A 21,702-nucleotide genomic window follows, 5' to 3' on the forward strand; every position below is an offset into this window, starting at 1 on the left:
GTCGATGTTCATTAAGGATATTGGTCTGAAATTTTCTTTCCTGATGTGTCTTTGTCTGGTTAAGGCATCAGGGTGATATTGGCTTCATAGAATGAGTTTGGGAGGGTTCCCTCCTCTTCTATTTCATGGAATACTTTGAGGAGTATTGGAATGAGCTCTTCTTTAAAGGTTTTGTAGAACTGGGCTGAGAACCCATCTGGTCCCGGACTTTTCTTTTTTGGTAGGCTTTTGATGACTTCTTCTATTTCATTGCTTGAAATTGATATATTTAAGTTGTGTATGTCCTCCTCGTTCCATTGAGGTAATTCATATGTCTCTAGAAACTTGTTGATGTCTTTGAGGTTTTCTGTTTTGTTGGAGTATAGATTTTCAAAATAGCTTCTAATTATATTTTGTATTTCACTCGTGTCTGTTGTGATATTTCCTTGTTCATTCCGAATTTTAGTAATTTGAGTTTTCTCCCTTTTTCTCTTTGTTAGCGTGGCTAAGGGTTTATCAATTTTGTTTATTTTTTCAAAGAACCAACTATTTATTTTGTTAATTTTTCCGATTGTTTCTTTTGTTTCAATTTCATTGATTTCAGCTCTGATTTTAACTATTTCCTGTCTTCTACTACTTTTGGTGTTGGTCTGCTCTTCTTTTTCTAGGGCTTTGAGCTGTAGTGTTAAGTCGTTTATTTGTTGATTTCTACTTCTTTTGTTGAATGTGCCCCATGAATTAAATCTTCCCCTAAGAACTGCTTTCATAGTGTCCCAGAGATTTTGATATGATGTGTCTTTGTTCTCATTTACTTCTAAGACTTTTTTAATTTCCCTCCTGATGTCTTCTGTTATCCATTCATCCTATAATAGTGTATTATTTAATCTCCAAGTATTGGAGAAGTTTCTGTTTTTTATTCTGTCATTTATTTCTAATTTCAGTCCATTATGATCTGATAGAGTACAAGGTAGTATCTCTATCTTCTTGTATTTGCTAACTGTAGCTTTGTGGCATAAAACATGGTCTATTTTAGAGAAGGATCTGTGTGCTGCTGAGAAGAAAGTGTATTCATTCTTTGTTGGATGGTATACTCTATATAAGTTGGTTAAGTCTAAATTGTTGATTGTGTTATTGAGATCTATGGTTTCTTTATTCAATTTTTGTTTGGATGATCTATCCAGCAGTGAGAGAGGTGTGTTAAAATCGCCTAGTATTATTGTGTTGTGGTCTATTTGATTTCTGGAATTGAGAAGGATTTGTTTGAGGTACATGGAAGAGCCAATGTTCGGGGCATAGATATTTATGATTGTTATGTCTTGCTGATTTATGCTTCCCTTAAGCAGTATGTAATGTCCTTCTTTATCCCTTCTGACTAGTTTTGGCTTAAAGTCCACATTATCTGAATTGAGGATGGATACTCCAGCTTTTTTGCTGTGTCCGTGTGCATGGTATGTTTTTTCCCATCCTTTCACCTTTAGTCTATCGGTATCTATTTCTATGAGATGAGTCTCTTGCAGGCAGCATATTGTTGGATTTTTCTTTTTAATCCAATCTGCCAGTCTATGTCTTTTGATTGATGAGTTCAGGCCATTAACATTCACAGTTATTATTGTGATATGATTTGTATTCCTAGTCATTGGACTCATTTTTGTTTTTTGACATGATTTGGTTTCTCCTTTATTTGGCTATTCCTTTAGGCTAGTTCCTCCCGTTGCTGATTTACATCGTTGTTTTTCATCTCTTCCTCATGGAATATTTTGCTGAGAATGTTCTGTAATGCCGGCTTTCTTTTAGTAAATTGCTTTAGCTTTTGTTTATCGTGGAAGGATTTTATCTCATCGTCAAATCTGAAAGTAAGTTTTGCTGGGTATAAAATTCTTGGTTGGCATCCATTTTCTTTCAGGGCTTGGTAAATGTTGTTCCAGGCCCTTCTAGCTTTTAGGGTCTGGATTAAAAAATCTGATGATATTCTTATTGGTTTCCCCCTGAATGTAATCTGATTCTTTTCTCTCGGGGCCTTTAAAATTCTTTCTTTATTTTGAATGTTAGGTATTTTCATAATAATGTGCCTTGGTGTAAGTCTGTTGTAATTTTGCATATTTGGAGTCCTATAAGCCTCTTGTACTTGGTTTTCCATTTCATTCTTGAGATTTGGGAAATTTTCTGATATTATTTCATTGAACAGATTGTTCATTCCTTTGGTTTGTTTCTCTAAGCCTTCCTCAATCCAAATTATTCTTCAATTTGGCCTTTTCATGATATCCCATAATTCTTGTAGATTCTGTTCATGATTTCTTCCATCTTCTCTGTTTGGTCAACCTTGTTTTCACGATTAAATATTTTGTCTTCAATATCTGAGGTTCTGTCTTCCAGGTGATCTATCCTATTGTTTATGCTTTCTATGGCGTTTTTAACTTTGTTTATTGTTTCCTTCATTTCAAGGATTTCCTTTTTTTTTTTTTTTTTCAGTATCTCTAACTCTTTATTGAAATGCTCTTTTGCTTCCGTTATTTGCTCTTTTAACTGTTGATTAGTGCGTTCATTTAATGCCTGCATTTGTTCTTTCATCTCCTCGTTTGCTTCCCTGATTGTTTTAATTATGTACATTCTGAACTACCTTTCAGACATTTCTTCGGCTGTGCTGTCATTGGGTTTTATTGATATAGTATCTAGGTTTGTTTCGGACAGTTCTTCCCTTGTTTTCTCATATTGGTCAGATGTCAATGGGACTCTGTGATGTTGTAGATTTCCTCTATTGGCTTATAGTGACCCTGTAGATTTCCAGTGTATCACCTACCAGCCTTCAGTAGCCAGAAGTCTTGGATTAATTTGATAATGCAGTGCTTCCGAAGAACGCTGCCCCTAGCCCGCTACTGGTTCCAGGGAGAGAGACCTGGAGAGGTCTTCTGTGCACAGCCCTGGTTCCAGAGGCTGGTTGTAGGTCGGAGGTCTCCACTGGCTTGGGGACTTGTGGCTGGCTCTGTGTAGACAGGCTCTCACTGGGCGATTTGCCCCGAGAAGCTAGTCTAGAGAGGTGCTTCCCGCTGGAGGGGGGCTGTGCTGCTTGGGGAAGTCCCTGGCGCCATGTGCTGGTCACTGAAGCAACCTGGGGGCGGGCTGGAGCTGGCAGTTGGTTGGGCCGGAGCTGGCCGGGGCGGGCGGGAGCCAGCCGCGCTGCTTCTGTGCAGAAGGGCTCTCACTGGGGGGCCTGTTCTGAGAGGCTGGAGGATCTGTCCCTGTGGGCGGAGCCCACTGCCAGACTGCACCGAGCTGCCTGGGGGAGACGCTATCTGCCCTGTCCCACTCTAATAAGCCACTCGAATCCTGGCCTGCCGCCCAGCTGAGCTTGGCTGGGTGGGGGAGACTCACCCCGTGGTTCTATTTTAGTCTGAAACTCTCAATGCCTCCCCTTCTTGAATCCTGGGTTCTGGGGCAACTGGAGATGCAGTCGCCCTCTAGTCCGCCATCTTGGATCGCCCCGTGGAAAAAGCCTGCAGCTGGAGAGGGACAATGCTGCTTGGAGAGGTCTCTGGCTGCCCAGCCCTGGTCCCAGAAGCTGCTTGCGTGTCGAATATCTCCGCTGGCTTGGGGACTTGTGGCTGGCTCTGCGTCGAGAGGCTCTCACTGGGCGGTCTGACCCTAGAGAGGCGCTTCTTGCCGGAGGGGGCTGGGCTGCTTGGGGGAGTCCCTGGCGCCCTGTGCTGGTCTCTGAAGCCACATTAATTATTCTTAACTCATTCTTCCTATAAATAAAACATCAAATAATCAATTCATTACAGTTTTCTGTTCGTGTGGTCTACCACCAAAACTTAAGATGCCTCTCCCTCAGAAAAGGAAGCTAGTGCTCCCTTAGGGCTAGTTTTCCTAGTACTTTACTCAGAAATTTTATTTTTCACTTAAAACTATAAAGGTAAATTTTCCAAGACCGTAAAGCCTTGGAGATAGGAGAAGAATATCTCAGATGAGCAAATCTCTCAGATGTGAGACTCAACACTTCAGCTTCCCATAAGTAACTCCTGATGCTGTTTCTTCCTCCCTGCGAACATGTTGTCTGGAAAGACTGTGGTCCCTACATAGAAGTAGTTTAGGGAAGTCAGGACAGAGTCAAGATTTGGAAAGATATACTGGCAAGATCCCACTTAAGACTCCTTCTAATCCTGAAATATTTGCATCCAAAACATAACTCATGAGATTATAGACTCAGAGAAGGGGTCATAAAAATGGTCTAGTCAGACTTCCTCATTTTAAAGATGAGGAAATGAGGACTCAGTGAGGTCAGGTTACTTCCCAATGGTACCATTATTGTCAGTGGCAGCAACAGTAAAGTTACAGAGTTTTATATATTGTCTATTTTAAACTGGAATGAACTATATGTAAATGGAGTGTCATTAGTTGCTACAGCCAATATTCTTATACAGAGTATTCAAGGGAATAAAAACTCCCAAAGTTAATAAATGCAAGCAGAGGATGGTTTAAAGATGGTTTTTAAAAGATGACAAAGACTAGGTTGATTCCTGTGGCTGCCCATGGAAGATTCTTCACTCCTGGGAAAAAGATTGGTGGCTACATCAGAAAACAATATATATACTGTAAATACCTGAAACTGTATGTGTGTGTCGTGTGCTATTTTAGATATATATATTCCATTGTTTCTCAAGGGTTTTTTCCTGATCACTTTATTCATAACTATCTGGCATAAGTCAGAACACTATTTATTCCTGAGATGTACGCAGGATATGCTGAACTAGAATCTTTAGGCATAGTTTCTGTCTACAACTTACACCGATTCCTTGGGTGGTTCTTGTAAGCTGCTATAGTCTGCATGTACCCTCCTCTCAAAGTTCATATTTTGGAAATGTAATCCCCAACAGTATTGGGATGTGGGACCTTTAAGAGGCGTGATTACGTCATGGGGGTAGCACTGAGATGAAAGAATTAAGGCTATTGTCAAGGACATAGATTTGCTCTGGAAACGAAGTTGATGCCATCTTGATCTCTGTCCTGTGTGGGCTTTCGCCTTTCTGTCATGTTATAAGGCCCTTACTGGATGCTGATGTGATGCTCTTTGACTTCCCAGCCTCTAGAACTAGGCTTCAAATTGTATTGTTTGTAAATTCCTCAGTCTGTAATATTGTGTTATAGCAGCAGAAAACGGATGAACATGAGCATAGTTTGGGAAACTACTGATCTAATCTGTATACAAAGTTTTAATTCTTCTCATTTTACACATTTGGATTAAAAACGTTGAATCATGTTTCTTAAAGATATCTGAACACTTACATACCAACTCATCACTCCATTACCATATTTATTCCTAGACAGGAGCAATTACTGATTCTGTCTTCCAGGTACATGCTATACTCAAGTTTCCAGCCAAGGTCATTTCCCGGCACCATGTTAGCGTGTTTTAACAACTATTGTCTGACTTAAAGTTTTCTATTAACTTTGAAACTTCAACTCATACCAAGAAAGTTCCAAGACCTCTGTAATATCTTCACCTTCATTGCCTTCTTGCCATTCTTACTGTCACCAATTCAATTCAGAACTCCAGTCTTTCCACCTAAGTAGCTAATAGCCCCATCAATGGAGCACCTGTATTATGGTGTGGATGTGAGATGCCACCCAAAAGCTCCTGTGTTAACAAAGGAATATTCAGAGGTGAAATGAATAGATTGTGGAACTGTAACCTAATTGGCCCATACTAATTTGAATGCATGAACTGGGTGGTGATGTAGGCAGATGGATGTAGATGCTGAGAGTAGGGCACTGGGAGTGTGCCTGCCCTGGAAGGGTTCATTTTCCTTGCAGTCCCTTCCTCTGATCCCAGCCCTGCTTTCTGGCCACCATGAGCAGAGCAGTACCTCTCTTCCGTATCCTTTCACCATGATGTTCTGCCTCATCACAGGCCCAGAGCAATGGAATCTGCCAACCTTGGACTGAACCTCTGAAAACATGAGCCAAAGTAAACTTTTCCTCCTCTAAGTTCTTGTTAGTTGTTGGTCACAGTGACAAATATCTGACTAATGCAACCTGTCTTCATCTCTTTCCAGTCACTTTTGCCTGTTAGTTTTCCCCAAGGCAACTCCAATCATGTAATTTCTATTTCTCATAAGTTTCAGTAGTTCATCCCTGTAAATGTAGCCACCCAAAGACTAAAAACGATTGACCTGGCTTTCAGGGTCCTCTTTTTCATGACTGTAACCTGCTTCTTTCCAGTCTTATTTGCATTATTTTCCCTCTTGTATCCATTCAGGATTGTCTTCTCCTGCCTATATGCTATTACTTATACTGTTGAAATTACAAGAATTTTCCCTCATTTCTACTAGTCAAGCCTTAGCCGTTACTACTGACCTCCTTCAAAAAAGGACATTTTGTCTGCAAAGCCATTATTATTATTAGTTTTGTATTCTCTTCTGTAAAGTTTTTCCTTTCTGTACCTCTCTGAGGAGAATTTTACATTGCTCTTATAAAAGTTATTAATATAGTTATTTCATCATTTTTAACAACAGAATTAGAATGTTTACACAAATGTCCCTGAATCATTTTTAAAGTAATATTTCCAGGGGTCTTGTTTTCCTTTCTCAACATATCTCGAAATTTCTGAAAAGTGGGATGAATTTATCCTCTGCCGATAACACAAGAGGTTTAATTGAGAAAGGCAATATGTAACACACATATCAAACATTGGTATGTAGCACACTGTATTAAATGATCCAGACTTTGAATGTGTTCATCACACTTTTTATAAAACCTGAATATCCATAGCCTAGAAATTTAAACAAGACTCCATTGAAGAACTGACTTTGGTTCTTTATAAGACTGATTTTGGACAGGTGGGTTGCTTCTTCATTCACAGAACAAGTCTCAATATGCAACACTTGAAGGATGGAAAACCCTGATGGATACAACCTAGAAGACTTGGAGGTCTCCTGGAGCATGTTCCTAGTAAGCAGGTTGGCCTCCTGAGAATCTGATCAGCTTACACCAAACTTGGTATCAGTGGGACCTTATTTATTTTGGGAACTATCACCTCTCCTGCTTCCTTTTCTTCTTCTTTTAATATCTGCTTCTCCACATATACTTGATAAATCTCATTATCTCCCTAGAGAGCTGTATTCAGGGATTCTTAAAGTTATTTTACCCTTCCACCACCAATTCTTGTCCTTCAAAGTCTTCTCTCCTTTATTCATTACTTGAAAAAACACTCTGTACTACCCCTTCTAGATGGTCATCTTTATGAAGGCAGGAAAGACCTCTTTTGAGGTCCACGTGTACTCAAGTGCAGAATGTTGGGATATATTTGTTCTTAGTAGGTATTTCTTAAATTACTCTCTAAGGCTGAATGTTGAGGTAAAGATACAATGGAATAATTCATGCAAAGTGTTGTGCCCAATAGGAGGTGAATACATGGTATGTATAAACTAGGTGGTGTTGTCCCCGACCTACCCCTGCTTTACCACACAATGAGAACATGGATCCAAGCATCTTCTCTTTAGGGGCTTAAAAAGCCATTCCTGTGATTCCTTTGGTTACGCATCCAAGATTTCTTGATGCCTTTAGACTCATGCACCCGCTGGCAGGCTTGTGGCTTGTGGGTGGCATGGCAATTCTATAGGTGAACATGCTAATACAACACAGCTGTGAATAGCGAGCTAGTGCTGCTCACAGCTTTTACTGTGCTGAACACACAGAGGCTGGGCAGACAGAGTTGAGTGCCATTAGACAATACGTTAAGAAGAAGTTGTCTAAGCAAGCCAAGTAGTTTATATTTCACTATTGTCAGACATGCCATGGGATAAAGCTTTTAAGAAAAGCTTATTCTTTTCCAAGAAGTAAATCCTATAAGTACTAGTGTAAAGTATGCTGGCTCTTCTGTATGCAGTTTTGATTTTAACTATGAGAGAATATTATTTGCCTTAAAAACGTTTCTTTCTACATAATCTTATAAAATAAGGCAGAATGCTGCCAGAAGGATTTTGAACATCCATTCTCAAGAATTTCCATGAGAAAAGTATTCAGAATTCAAACTTGAGGATTCATGTCTTAATAAAAAATACAGACAAATATGCATTCCTTTAAGGAGTAGAAGGATATTAACAGTGAAATTATTTCTTTTAAATAGAATTATATCAAAGCAGATTAAAATCTCATGAGTTCAATTACCTCCAGGGAAAGTGACACAATTTCATGAGAAACATGAACAAAGAATCCCAGATTCATTGATGTTGTATGATGATCGAATATTATCTGAACCAGTGGGCTCAGTTTCCCTTTTTTGCATGGTGGCATCTTTATCTGATTTACAACTAACAGAGAACATGACATGCAAGGTAAGAGCATAAACTGAATCAAATCTGTCTCTACTCAGTTCCCAACTTTGACCTTTACTTCTTGTAGGAGTCCAGCAAATTACTTAATGTCTCTTTCTTTCCTTTTCCTTATTCATAAAATAAGGATGAAGAGGAGCAGAATGAGTACACACATCCCTGAGAACAGGTGCCATTTGCAATTCCTGACCATGAATTTCAGGGAACCCTTAACTCTCCCTAAATGTCATACTGTGCTCTGATTCTTTACTTTTCCACTTACTCAACTACTATTTTGTGTTTTTCTTCTAGCCCCCAAACTTCCAACCCTTCCTTCTCCATCCTCACTTTGCCCTGATAACTCTGTTTTCTATTTCATCAGGAAAGTAGCAGCAATGGGAGGAAAATTCTCCAAAGCCCTCTCCAAAGCTGTGTGCCTACAATATTTGTACACTGATTCTCCATTTCTCCATTTTCACAGATGAAGTATCCTTGACGAGACCCGCCCCTCCATTTGTGCACTGCTTTTCTTTATCACTCACTCAAAGATTTGTTCACAGTCTTTTTCTCCTGTCTTTCCTACACTAGTGCTCCTTCTCTTTCTGCCAGACTATTCCAGAGCATACAAATGGTCACTTCTCTACATCTTACAGAAGATACTGTCTTGACCTCACTTCTCACTGCATCCACCACCCTCCTTCTCTCTTTTCACAGAGAAACTCCTTGAAGGAGCTGTCCCTTGCTGTCTCATTTCTTTTTTCCTATTCAAACTGTCACCCTAAGTACTCCTCCGAAACTTCTCTTATCTAAGTTACCAATGATTTCCACCTCATTCAACCTAATGAATGGTTTCCGTTTAACCTCTGTGACCTATGGCAGCAAATTGACACAGTTGGTGATTCTCTTCCTGAAACTCTATCTTTGGTTGGCTTCCAGAACATAGTATACCCACTTCTCCTATTTTTTCTTTGGCCCTTCTCCCCAGTCTCCATTGTGGATTCTCCATATCTGCCCACCTACTTCAAATTGGAGGTTTCAGTCAATGTTTGAACTGCCTCTCTGTATATACCTACTCTCCTGGTAATCTCATCAATGTGCCAGTTAACTCTAAAATTTATATCGTCAACCCAGATTTCTCCCTTGAATTCCAGACTCACATATGCAAACACCATTTGTTATCTTGTTTGATTATTTAGTGGCATTTCGAACACCCAGCGTGAACTCCTGATCCTCTCTCCAACTTTTCTTTCCCTTGACCCAGCCATCTCAATAAAAGACAACTCCATTCTTCAATTGTTAAACCCCGATCATTTAGTCATCTTTGATTTCTCTCTTCCTAACACTGTACATCAAAAGCATCAGAATATCCCTTTCATTCTTTTATAAAGTTCCTGGGATCTGACCTCTTGGTATCTATCTTTCTATTTTGCTTTGTTTTATTTTTCTGTTAAGCACTCAATGCCTTATAATAAAGTACATCAAGCAATAATTTTATTTGCTGACTTTCTTCCTAACTAGTGCTAGTTTGTTTTGGTATATCTTCATGACAGAAAGTATTCTTTGCTTTTTTCATTATCCTCTTCACTCCAGTGGTCTGGCTTCATTGATGACCACTCCTTGCACAATGCAGACATTCACTTGATGCTTGCTGAATGACTATGCAGTAAATGCATGCTTTCCATCTTCTTTTGTCCTTCCTGGTAAGTCCCAAAATTGTATCGAAATTTGTGAGTGGTTTCAATACACAAGCTAGTGAATTTAGGGAAAAATAAGTTTTGTAAAGATTTTTTTTGTTTTATTTATTTATTTATTTATTTTTATTTTTTTATATTCTCCTGGCTTATAGCTGATGGTTTAGTATCCATTATTTTATGAGTCAAGTTTAGATGACTTTCCTCTAAATTCATTTCTTTCCATTTGCCCACACTGAAGCATATCTAGCCCTCTCCTTACCACCCACATAGCCATTTAGTGTGGCCATTGTTGGCTTGGCACAATTCATGAGCTTAATGTCATTTTCAGAACCAGAAATTCCATTCTGTGTTTCATCATCAAGATCTCATCATACTAAAAGACAGTAATTTCAGTTCTGGAGAACTCAACCACTTACATTGTGATATTCAAAAAATTTTCTGTTTCCTTAACATTTGCTTTCTCTAAATAACAGAGCTCTTTATACTTAATGCTACATGTCTCTTTATATTTACTAAAGTTTCAAATATATGAGTTCTTCATCCATTCTAAGTTTAGGCTTTAGTGTTCTGACTATTTTAAGACTGATGCGCCTTTGACAACATTGTTCATGGGTTTGGAAATGCCACTGACCAGCAGACCTTGAAGAGTCAACCATTGGAAGAGCTGTTGAGTCAAGAAAGGGCCTTGTGAACCTGTCACTATGCTACTATTATAGCCATGAAACAAAGTGAGCATCGTGGCATGGACTGGTCACCCTTCAAAGACTTACTGATATATTTTCACACATATAAACCCTGAGACTATTTCTTTTCCTTAAAGCATATAAAAGACAAAATAAGCAGACTTACCTTTTCATGCCAATGTAAAGTTTATCTCTTTGATTTTTGCATTTATCTACTAGGTTTTCTATGCTGACAACTCTTCTGTCTGAGAGAATAATATATTCAACTCCACCTTTCTGGTATTTATAATTTTGTTTGGAATCATTGTCAAAGTAAGAGAGCATCTTCATGTCCCCTGACTTTAAGGTAGTGTTTTGAATATTTCATCCCTACTTCTTCATTGGATATAAATTTTGCTCACACACACACACACACACACACACACACACACACACACACAGATATCCTTTATCATGTTGTAGATGAGCTTTCATATCTCTATTTCATGATTTTTTAAATGGTGAATTGTTAAATTTAACTGAAAGCCTTTTCAGTAACAATTATGATCATCACATGATTCTTCTCCCTTGATTAAATAATATGATTAATTAAACAAGTTCTTAAAATTAAATTCCCTCACTGTCTTGTATAAATCTTACTTGGCTTTGGGGGATATTATTCTTCAATTAATTCCTGGATTTGGAGTTTTAATAGTAGAATCAGTATCTGTGTTCATAAGTAAAATTGTGTCCTTTTTTCTTTCTTTTTGTGCATGTTACTTTTCCCAGGTGTTTGCTTCATGTCTCTACTATATAACAGTGAGTTGTGATGTTATGGTTTAGATAGGAGATATCCCCCAAAAGCTTGTGTGAGACAATGCAAAAAAGTTTAGATGTGAAAGGAGTAGGTTATGAAAGCCTTAACCTTATCTGTGCATTAATCTTTTGATAGCAATTAACTGGATGGTACCTATAGGTAGGTAAGGTATGACTGAATGCAGTGGGTCATTGGGGTATCCCTTTAGGGTTTACATTTTATCCTTGGTGGCAGGAATCTCTACTTCCTGGTGTAATGTCCTGAGCTACTTACCTCTGCCACACCCTTCTGCCATGATGTTCCTCCTTACCTCAGGCCCTGAAGAATGGAGGAGGCCATCTATGGACTGAGACCTCTGAAACCCAGAATGACTAAATAAACTTTTCGTCCTCTAATTGTTCTCTTCAGGTCTTTTGGTCATAGCAACCAAGTTGAATAAGACATGATCTTCCTTCAGTTTTGTATTCTTACACAATCAATAAAGCATTATAATAATTTGTTCCTAAAATGTTTAAAAGAGCTTGTCTATGAATTTATTAACATGAATAAATGATATTATTTAAGAACATAAAGATTATTTGAAAAAATTTGAAACTTGAATTTATGCTGTTGATCTCAGTCTTCTACCACTTCTTATATAGCATTTGTGTTTACATATTGTAATTTTCAGCTTTTTATATAATTTTCAACCTTATTAGTTATCAATGAATTAAAAATTATAACAAAAGACACATCTATAAAATGAGCAAAAATAGTATGGATGTTATAGGTGAAGGGTTTTGTAGATGAGGGTTATGTGAAATGTATCCCTACATGTAGTGCTGAGGTAGTGCTAATTTTTATAATTTTCTGTAAAGGCTTTTTTTTTTTTTTTGTAACTTTATCAAAAACTGAAACAATTATATTTTCTGACCAGAGATTCTATTTCTTGGAATATATACCAAAGAAATCACTCGCAAACGGTAAGTGAAGACCAAGGTCTAATTGTTTTCATGACAGTGTCACTTCATTAATACTAGACATAAGTAAAATGCTTATGATAGGAATGATGAATTAATCAGGTTACTGGATAATTGTGCTGATTTTTAATATTTATGAGGAGTTTTCAATGAATGAGGAAATATCAAAATTCAAGGTTGAGTAGAAAAAGATAGAAAGCTGGGTTTGGTGGCACACGCCTATAATCCCAGCTACTCAGGAGACTGAGGCAAGAGCATGGAGGGTTCAAAGCTAGTAACTTCGTGAAGGCCTAAGCAACTCAGAGTGACCCTGTCTCTAAGTAAGATCTAAAAAAGGGCTGGGGATGAGGTTCAGGGTTAAGTGACCCTGGGTTCAATACCTGGTAACAAAAAATATAAATAAATAAAAAAATAGAGAGATAAAATTGCATGTGTTTATGATCTCAACCTTTAACAAATGTGCATGGCACAAAAGAAACCTAGACATGTTTTAATAAAATGTTCATAGTGTTACTTTCAGGTAGAAAAAAATTAACTTTTTTCTTAAAATGTTAATATTTGTTTGAGGTTTTTAAGGAATAAATATAATGAACATATGCACTTTTAATTTAAAGTGTTTTCCTACTTTTCCCATGTAAGAGCATCTTTTGATTTCAAAACAGTGAGGATAGCTCTCTCACAGTTTTTCTCCTCCAGTCCAAGTGGGGTGAAGTTCCTTGCTCTATTCCATGAGACACTGTGTCGCTGCTGATTCCCTTATAGCAAGGGAATGGAAGAGCAGAGCAATGAGGGTCTGAGGGGAGATGATTTACAAAGGAGTCCAGGAATCAGAAGGACAAATGGTGAGCAATTTTTTTAAGGTTATAAAGAAGAAAGACTAAGGTTTTTCCAGTTAAATAGGGTCCTACTATGAGGACTGGGTAGAAATATGGAAGCTCAAAATTCAACCAAATGGGATTTCAGTGTTGAATCTAAGAAAAACCTGAGGAAAGTAGGGTGGTCAGCCACCCAGCCAGGATACAGGCAAAAACAGGCAAAGCAGCCAATTGCCAGAAAATGAGACACAGCTTAGGAACCCAAAGAGTTTTCTAGATCTACCAGTTTTCTAGTCACCTCCTCTCTACCAGTTTAACTTAACTATATGTCAATGTCAACATCACTATGTGCATATACAGTCACAGATACACACATATGTATATGTTCATGTATATACACATTCATACACAGAAATTTTCCATCAGGTCAGTGGGGGCATAATAATAAGAACTTCGACTCCAGTAACAAATTACTTAGGTTTACAGCTCAGCTGTACAACTTCCTGTCCGTGCTACCTTGGGCAAATTAATCAACCTCTCTGTTCCTCTGCTTCTTCATCTGGAGGAGGGAGAGTGTCCTTAGAGTTATTGTGAGGTTCCCAAAGAAGTTATTCTATAAAGTATGCTGAGAATAGTGCCTGGCATATAATAAACAATAGATTTCAGCTATTATGATTATTCTTGATTCCTTTTGTATGCTCTACCATTATATTGGGTCTGCTAATCTCTGTTTCTCTGCTTCTCCCTGGGTGTCTCAGTCTCTCTTCACCCCTGCTGTCAGCAGTCAGCTTTTTTTGCAGATGAAAATTCCTATTGAGTTAATCATCACCATCTCTGCTTGGCAGAGCTTTGGCACCAGACCACGTAAGAGAGCAACTGCTTAGTCTATAGATTTGAGTACATTTTGCCCAAATTGCACCAGTAATAACACTTGCTAAAATGTATAAAGCATGCAGCAGGAGTAATGGGATCAGGTGGCACCAACTGGGTTTGTGTCTTAGAGTTTCCACAATGAACCTATATGGTGTTACATTTGTCATTAAGGGAAAGGTTATTTTAAAAATAGTGTGGTCATTAAAAATAACCCTGCTTTCTATGAAAGCCCTTGGGCTCAGAAACTGTACAAATCATGGCCTTTGTCCCTAAGCAAAGCCAAAGTTACTTACTGGAAATTGAGCTGGGATCACGGAATCTCCCTTGGTGACTTGTAGCCCCTGCTCATTCTTCCATTGTAGCCCACCCAACATCTGACATTATAACCCTTTATGTTTTTTCTCCTTCAATAAAAGTAATTAACTTCTCAAATACAGAAGCAGTGTTTGATTTATCTTTGTATCTCAGGTCCCTGGAATAGCACCTGGCATGAGGGAGGCACGTGATACCTACGTGTTCAGTAAGTAGCCACATGGGAAGGTTCAGGGAGGTATTTCTCAATGTGGTCTTTTGAAACCTCTGATTTACTCATCCATTCATTGTTATTCATTCGAATGTTATTGCTTTGCGCCATCTCTGGGTGTACAAAAGATCTTGGGCTCACTTGCTCACTGGCAGAGTTTATTGTCTATATGCCTGAAAATCTAATTCCCAAGGCAAAAGAAAAAATCAAAACCCAACTACCTATCCTCCCTATCCAAATACCCCAAATACTCCTGTGTCACTGTCATGGATTTTAGATTTGATAGTAAACCTCCAAAGCTGAGAACTTGAAATAAAAGCAGCAAAACAAATGTTTATTCTTTATTAACTGAAACAGAAAAAAATACCCACTGAAATTCCAGAGCTGCTAGAGAAGAGCTGGGTGTGGTGGGGACATCCAGAACCCACTAGGAGTTTAACCCCTACTAAAATCTTGTGGGCAAAGGCCAAGTTTTAACTCTACATTTAGTTAGGGCAGAATTTCCCTAATAAGTAAGGATAATTGACACTTCTCCTAATCGCTTGTCCATTGGAACCACTGTGCTAAGGAGAGTGAGAAACTATTAATAAAAAGAGGGAGAAAAGTGCCATTGCCCTTATCAAGCTTCTGACACAAATATTTACACTGCATTTTATATTTTTTCCTTCCATTATTCCAAAAGGAATTTTATAGTTTTTCTGACATATGCCAAAGCAGGTTTTTACATTTTGCAAGTATGCAAATAGCAAATGGAATAAGAAATTCATGCAGATGCTTTCCCAGATTTTCAAATGCAGAACATCGTGTTATGCTGGTTCCAGAAGTTATAATTGCACTTAAAAGTCCTGCCTTGGTGTGGCATTTGGGGACTTCAGGGACTCTGCACACTAATTCATGTCTGACTTTTACAGCTTTGTAATCAGCCCTATTCATAAGAACTGGCTTATAGAAAACACATTTCTTCTCTGGAAGGAGAAGCAGTGATTAATGATGACTTCAAGAGAGCCTTCTGGGCCCTGTAGAAGCCCAGTAAATAGATGGCACTCTAGCCATACCCTGGAATTTCTGCCACAGTTCCAAATCCCTCCTCTTACTTCCAGAGATCACTCTTTTGCTGTTAATGTGCAGAAGACAATGTCCCCTCTGGGGCAGTACCTATTGTTCCTGTCTCCCTCTCTCCTTCTCTCCTGGAATCTCTTAGTAATCTACCCCAAGTGGCAAACTTTCAGGAATGCCTCCTTTAGGAGTCTTACAAAATGTGTAAGCTTGTATCATTCCTTTCTTCTTAGGAATAAAGGAACACTCTTTATAGAACTGGAAACATTTCCTTTCAAACAAAAGCAATCAAGTACTCCCCAGGGTTGGACCAGAGAGATTCATTCCTCATCCTCCTGAGACCACAATGGTGAAAGACATGAGTGTCTTCCCTTCAAAGGGTTCCAAGAACCTTGCTCTGGAGGACACTCCCTCCAGAGTGTCTGCACACAACCGGACAGACAGTAGCTCCAGCTCCTGTGTCATTCTGGTTAATCCAGGACATCTGGCCACCCCATGTGGGAACCCGTATTCTGTGTGCCCTCCAGTGTAAGCAGGAGGGCACGTCCTGTGCGTGGGAGATCTGGCTGCCATAGAAATAAAGCCAATTAGAAAGGACAATAGTGACAAAGCTCACTCACGGGTTGGGCTTGCTTTAGAAAGTAATTACAGGCAACTGAATTATCTTCAGTCTATGTAAATTAATTTTCAAGACAGGCAAGCCTTCAATCTAAACTTTAGATGTTTCCTTCTTGCATCATTATTATTATTTAATCTAGCAGTTTGGGACAACCTGTTGTGGTGACTTATAATTAACTGTAGCAATAATTGTGGGAAGTAAGACAGGTTCCCTTGAAGCACTGCAGAAAATAAAACATCACCATCCAGGAAGTCCCAGCAAATATCACTGATTGTGTCCCAAGGACAATGGGAGTCACTTCTAACCAATCCCCTAGGATGGTGCTTTATAAGTTTGCTGACCTGGAACATTAAAAATTGAATTTTCATTCTTATCCATATTAACTGACTGCAATTTTAATAAACTATTTAATGTCTCATTTTAGTATTTGGTTGGGGATGGAGAAGTAAACTAGCTCAACTTTAGTTACTTCATCTTACAGATGAAAAAACTATTGCCTACCATATGTAACAACTCCCTCTCTGGCTACTAAGAAAGTCAACTGAAATTTCAGCATGCTTTGAAGAGACAAAGGTTATATGAGCCATTATACAAATTTAAGAAATAAAAATAATTATTGCTATTCACAATTTAAATTAGAAAATTCTTCAAGTTTTGGTTCAAATATATATCATTAAATGCTATTGTTTTTATTATCATTAATGATATGCATGTTCAGCTAGATGTGAATACTTTTATTGCCTCTGAATTTCCAAGTTTGCCAAAGGGATGGTTTTCTTTGCTCTCTGCCCAGTAAATCTGTTGCACTTCCTTTCAAAAGAACTCGGGATCTCCTAACCAGTGCTGTAAACTTGTATAAAGAATTGCTTTCAAAACTTTCAAACCACTCAAGTCAAGGAATACCTGTCATATAAAGTGAAAAACAATCATATTCATCTTTATTTTACATGTATCTGTTGCTTGGTTTTGTAATGTGCACAGGTCTTACATATGTCTGAATCAAACCTTTGATGTCTCAATATAACTTTTGTCTTTGGGGTTAGCCTGTTTTCTCCCTAAAACTGAGGAAAGGCCTCGTATGAGTATAGTTCCCCTGAAAACGTGAGGGACAGAAGAATGTAATGAGAAGGAGGGAAAGTCAGCTGGGGGATGCCTGATCAAGTTGGCCAACTCTAGAGGCAGGTGCCCTCTCTCAGGGGAGTTCCTGAGCTTCATGAATGTGTGTCCAAGGACCAAAGAGGGAGAAATGTAACCATTGGATTCCTGAAACTCACAGAGTTGTGCAGATGTTAGAGGATAAGATTCCACAGGTGTCCCCACTATAGCATCAGCAAAACTCTGGGGCAGAAATGAGGGATTTGACCCAGGTGAGGTTAGCCCTATCAGATAGCACCTGTCCCAAACTGGTCATGACAGGATGAAGAAAAGGGCCAAGAGGAATTAAGATGGGAAGTACCTGAGATGCATGATACACATTAAAAATCCAACCAACCTACATGTGATTTCTCACTGATAATTTGCCCTTGGAAATCTGATTCATATGTTAACAAAGCTTCTCTTAATAATTCAAACACTGTGAAGCTTAGCACCGGGTATCTCTGCACAATCTGAGACATGGGAAAAATGTATGTCATCCAGATTTGGCCAATGGACTTTTCATACAATTTTACACAGGGGAAGTTTGAATAGCTTTTGTGTAAAGTAGGTAGATTTCATTTAGATTTTCATTTGTCTTTTTTAGGCACCAAAAGAATTTATGTGATTACTGGAGCCACACTTTCAAATCAAGCCATATTTACGTAGCTCCATTTAGTTAAAATTTGAAGCATCTCCAAATTTTAGGGCTGATCTAATTAGGCATAAGGTAGAGTGGACAATGAAACTGAGTTACTTGAGGAAATTTCTGGTCAGTGAGTTTCCATGTATAGACTATGGACCAGCAGTCTCAGTACTACCTAAAAACTCAAATGCTCAGTTTCCACCTCATACCTACTGAATCAAAAACTCTAGGGACGGCATGCAGCGATCTGTATTTTGACAAGTTTTCCAGGTAATCCTTATACAGGCTTATACTTAAAAAACATAGTCTAGCTGAATCTCTTTCAGAGTACTGGACTTCATCTGGGGAAAAACCCCAGTGGGGTAGTAAATCAGTTGGTTAAAGGCCTCCCACTTTGGTTTCCATTGTTTATGCATTCCTGGGATGCAGTTATTCTGTGTGTCCTAAGGATGCAAAGGTGACTGAGCCATTTTGGTCAATGACCTCTGGAAGTTAAAATTGTTTGGGACACAAGTCATAAGAAGGGAGGTGGGACTGCAGAAGTTGGAAAAGTACCATGAATTGCTTAGTATGTAGAGAGCCTTCCAAGGTCTAGGAGGAGACATTAAACCACTTCTCAGTCCGTCTGTCTGTCACAGTGTCTTTTTCACTCTCTATGCAAATGTGGGCATGTCCAAGGGCTTAGCCTACTTCCCTCCTGCAATGTAATGTCTTTAAATGCCAACCAAGTGCTGACAACCTCAAATCTATCTAAATTTGCCTCTCCCCCAGATTTCCAGATTGTCTTCTCTATTTGAATGTCTAAAAGACATTTCAAACCTAACTTGACAAGAGTAGATCACTATGTTGTTGTTATTTTTCTTTCCCCTTCAATTTTGTCTCATTTGATCTTCCCTCAGCTCAGTCAAGAGCGACACCATCTACCAAGTGCTCCAGCCAGCATTGAACATGTCCAATTCTGCCTTTTCTCATCACTTATATCCATCCAAGCTGTAAGAATATCCTGTCAGCTCTGCAAGTTTTGTATCATGAAACTTAACAGATTTTTTTTTCTAGTCCTTCTACTTCTTTCTTGATGGCAAAATAGCTTCCTAGTAGGACAATTCTCTCAGTATTTCTTAGTCCTTCTCATAGAAGCCCTGTGCTGGGTTTGATCACTTTGCCTGACTTCATGTTCATCCATGAACCCATGACTATGGCCAGTGGAACAAACACTCTTTTTGCTCAATCCCAGGACTTAAACCCAACTTTGCAGGCAAGGATGGAGATAGTTTCTCTCAAACTACACAGTGGCTATGGGTGGAAGGGGCTATGGGTGGAAGGGGCTATGGAGAGAGCAGTGGAGAGGATTGTTAGGATACGTAGTTCTTAAGGAATTGTTAGGTATTATCAGTAAAAGTGTAGTGGACCAGTGTTTTCAACTGAAAGGATAAACTGAAAAACCACTAAATGATGAAAAGTAGTTTCTTTTTGAAATGTACTTGAATATTGCTTTTGCTGTAAGTATTGCTATTTCATTTTCAAGAGTTTAAATTTAAATAAAAAACATTTTATATGCCCTGGGCACTCATTCACCAACATTATAATTAGTGTGTGTGGCTGCTTGGGACATTGGGCTGGATATTGGAATACCAGTGGATATGATTTCCTCCTAGTAAAATCTAAGTCTCAGGCAAAGTTTTTAAGTATCTGAACACTGGTTGAGTTCATACACTAGAATAAAGGATTTATTTTCTATTCAACATATGACCATATAGGGCACATATAAAATCTGCATGGGGCATGTATTATGCTAGTTTTCTTTAAAAATCAACAGTCTTTAAGAGTTTTAGAGAGGTATGTCCGTGGTACAAGGGCAAAGTCAAAGACTTAAAAGTATAAAATCCATAGAGAAACTGACATCAACAGTATAGAAGTATAGACTTCACTTTTTTTCTTTTTAAAGGTTTTGAAAGCCCTTAGGACACATCATTATAATACTAACCTTGAGCAAAAATGTCAACGGGTCACATAACCTGTCTCCTTTGAGCAAACAACATGTGTAACCTCTGCTTTCTAAATGAAAGTATCTGGCATATTTACTTCTAAGCAGAAAGAGAAGGAAAATCAAAGATATTTCCCAGAAGAACATCCTTCTTTCTCCATAACCCCCAACTTTGTCTCACAGATAAAGACTTTTTTTGATTTTGGGGTTTCTTTTTCTCTGTTTGTTGGCATCATGGGATTTGACTCCAGTCATTCAGATCTGGCACCTCTGCCATTTTGGTGTGCCAGATCTAACTTGTAGGCAAACATATTCTACCTGTGGTGAGAATTCTATTAGAGGGGAATCCTTATTTTAAGAAGTATACATTGCTCTTCACAAAAACAGTCTTGATTGTTGTGCTCCCAACCTGAAATACTTTTGTGGGGGAATTGAAAGGATATAGTTACAGGCAGAGAAGCCAGTTAAAAGAAGATAATGGGTATTTGCTTCCCTGCCGATCTTTATCTGCCAAAATTTTGTAGAAACTATAACTGTTTCCTTTGCTTAAATAATGGAAAAATGCCTATAATTTATGCAGAAAAAACTAAATCATCACAAACAAAAAAGGGCACCTAAATGACTAAAGGCATAAACTAATCCAAAAGAAAACAAATTGATAGCTCCCCAACCACAGAGCACTTAATACTAAAGCCCTTTGACAGCTTTATTGGATTTTCCTACAAAGATCACAATAGTTACGCTCGCAATTAGCTTTTGAAATTAACTTGGAGTGCTCTACACTTAGAAGTTGGCTTAGTAAGCAAGTATCATGTTTTTCTTTTTGTTATCCCAATTCTCTTTGCCTTTACCCTTGTTTAGATTTCTGCTTTTTTTTTTTTTTTTCAAGATTTCAAACACATTGCTTTATCATATCTTGAAGTCTCAGAATCCAAAACTCTGGAAGATTCTATTGACAACGGAGCTCAACGATGTGACAAAAGCATCCATACAGGGATGTTGCCCAGGATGCAAAAGAATTCCAACAGATAAATGTTTAAGCCTCTCTTTTGTTTGTTTTTGCTACTTTTCCAAGGCAAGATGCCTGGGCTCTTCTTTCACAAAAAGTGCAAGGAAAGCGGACTTGACCTTTGCAGACTGTCTTAAATTTTAGGCTCTGTTTGTCAGCTGCTACAGACCTCACCAAAGCGGAGAACTGAGAAACAAAGAGAGTGAAACTGCAAATGCTGCCTGAGAAGGAAGCATTTATCCTATCACAATAGTTCTTTGTCTTTTCCGAATTTGGATTGGGTATCTGGTTTAGTGTCCAGATACACTAACCACGGACACCTGACTTTCTCAAGGACAAAATCTGGGGGTGGGGAACAGGATGCAAAGGTATTTTAGAGTCCAAGCATGGTCAGATGTAATTGCCACAATTGCTTTTCGCCACAGAATTCTGGGCTAGCAAGGACTACTAATGTTTATCGGAAAAAAACTTCCAGGCATCAGTAGACTTGGTCTTCCCTTTTAATCCCACCCAAAGGATTCTTTAACTTAAATACATTCAACAACAGGCTTTCCAAAGAAACTTTTGAAAAGGTGCATGGTGTTGTGCAAGGGACTTGAAAAAAATGTTTGCATTCAAGATTCATA

This window comes from Sciurus vulgaris (assembly GCF_902686455.1).
Source record: "Sciurus vulgaris genome assembly, chromosome: 8".
Lineage (NCBI taxonomy): Eukaryota > Metazoa > Chordata > Mammalia > Rodentia > Sciuridae > Sciurus > Sciurus vulgaris.